This window comes from Amphimedon queenslandica, unplaced genomic scaffold (assembly GCF_000090795.2).
Source record: "Amphimedon queenslandica unplaced genomic scaffold, v1.1 AMPQUscaffold_13513, whole genome shotgun sequence".
Lineage (NCBI taxonomy): Eukaryota > Metazoa > Porifera > Demospongiae > Haplosclerida > Niphatidae > Amphimedon > Amphimedon queenslandica.
Genome location: NW_003546251.1, coordinates 134,227 through 136,867, shown reverse-complemented (window position 1 = coordinate 136,867; position 2,641 = coordinate 134,227).

Genomic DNA, 2,641 nt, shown 5'->3' with positions numbered 1-2,641 from the left:
TTGAATGGTTGTGTTTCAGTTATCTCTTAAATAATGCAAAATGGGTTAAGTTGGACCTGCATGAATTAGATGAGCAATCATTATCAGTGCTGACTGCTGGATTAAGTAATAAATCATCAATAAGTCAGTGCCAGGAGCTGAAGGTGGTGCTTAAAAATATTTCTGACAGTAATTTAGGGGTCAATTTTTTTGGAAAGCCACTATTGCATAATATTCAAAATATAATAGTTGTTTCTGAGCGCAATACATGTGACTTGGTTCCTACATTGATACAGTTAGTCACTTTACCTCAACTCAAAGTGCTAAGGTTTTGTGGAGAAATTCGCACAAATCTTGATGAGACTACTTATATTAGAAAATGTTCTGAACTTCAACAATGTATCAAAACAAATTCAAAATTACAAACTATTGTTATATCTTGTGATAACTTGCCAACACATAAACTTCTTGAACCATTTGTGGCAGGTGTTATTAATGGAATTACCCAAAACAAAATGATAACATCATTCACATTAAAACTGTTTAGTTCTTATTCTGATCATCATGCTCTAACTGATGGTGTAATAGAGAACTTACTGAGAAACAACAACACATTACAAGCTCTTTCCATCAACATACCCAATTGTTACATTCCATTACCAGTGAATAAAATGAACGTAATATCAAAATTGATTTATCTAAAGATAGGAGAGGGCAGTAGTATACTAATGAATTCACTTCTTCCCTGTATCAAAGGATTAAAATGTCTGATACTACCTCTACCGTATCCACCATGCCTCATATTCAACTGTCATCGTAATCTACAACAACTTACTATAAAACTGGACACAGCTAAGAGTATCAATGAACTCTTTACTATTTTACAGACCAATACCAGGCTTAAAGCTCTGTTAGTGAAACTTGAGATAGGGAGCATATTTACAATCTGCAGTATTGGTAAATATGATTATTATTCTTACAAAAAGTGTATGAGTGCTAGTTCATATATTTCTATCATAACTACTGGTATCAAGCGAAACAATTGTCTACAAAAATTCAGTATACCTGTTTTCCTTCCTATTACTAATGAACAATTAAAAAGTTTCTTAAACGTCATATCTAAAAAATATAGTTTCAGAGAACTTGAAGTTCACTTCAAACTAGATCAGACATACTACTTTAATTATGAGGAAAAAAAGATGATGAAAACTTTTTTCTACGAACAAACATTACCTGATATCTTCAATATGCTAGAATCACATGAAATCATCAAAACAATGAGTATAGTGTGTGAATATCTTGATGAGTCATCTGATACTAATACAACAGAAATAGAGGAGTTATTCCATCGTACCCCATTCCCATCACTTGAGCAATTGGAAATCAAAAGAACAGGAAATGAATGTATGATCAAGACTTTCACAAGGAATGTAGTGCAATACTCATATTATCCAATTACTCGTAAAATAAAAATGTACATACATTAAATATTGTAATTATTATACAAGCTTACATGTAAGTTTACCATTTTGTGTGTATAACATTGTACTTACTGCTTAGACAAATTTGATCTTATTGCTATTTGCAACACTAATTATTATTAGCTTAACATGTGGTGAAAAGTAACTAATTATTTGTTTCTCTGTCAATTCTTTTGACTTATATTCATTTTATTGCTAAAGATATTATTTTGCTACTTTTTATGTAAATTCATAGTTAGAATTATTGTTAATTATTCTTGTTCCAGTTCAACCAGTACTCCATCACAATCCTTAGGATGTAAGAACACAACTGGTTTACCATGAGCACCAATCTGAGGATATCATTGACCATATATGGTACTGTATAGAGGATGTTAGGGTCTTACCTTTGGTTCAGGATTCAATGCTCTCACTTTACCTTTCAATGAATTAACTGCTTTATGTATATCACCAAGAGTAAATAATGCCTACAGAGAGTATCCAACGGCCCCATCTCAGCTGCTGCAAGTGTGTGGAATGTGGATTTCTAGGAAGTCATGTTCAGGATACTTCTGTATATTATCAATGATAAATGTTGTTTTAAAAAAAAACATTGATTGAAAACTACTGAAGTATGCGGAACGTGACTTCCTAGAAATCCACACAGGTATTATTTACTGTAGGTATTATTTACTCTTGATATCACTAACCTACAATACACAATGAATTAATAATAAAGCTAATAATATAAATGTGTTAAAATCTTAATGTTCAGCAAATCAAAAACAATGTTAGAGTAGTATGTACATGCACTTGTAGGTTTGTATATGTAGATCTCTTAAGTAAATAACTTAAGTTGTACTCTAGTTTAAAATGTTAAAGTAGCAAGTGTTTTTTGCTAAAGTATATGTATAATGTACATGCACTCACTTCAAGGCAGATGTGGTGTATCCCTCCAGCTGGATTACGTTTTAAAAATCCCTCAATGGGACTGTCCTCCCCTAATGGATGTAGTAACTATAAAAGAAATAAAATGATCACATGATCATAGTTCTTGAACCACTTCTTCTATTCTGATTGACTAATGTTGTGTGTGTGTGTGTGTGTGTGTGTGTGTGTGTGTGTGTGTGTGTGTGTGTGTGTGTGTGTGTGTGTGTGTGTGTGTGTGTGTGTGTGTGTGTGTGTGTGTGTGTGTGTGTGTG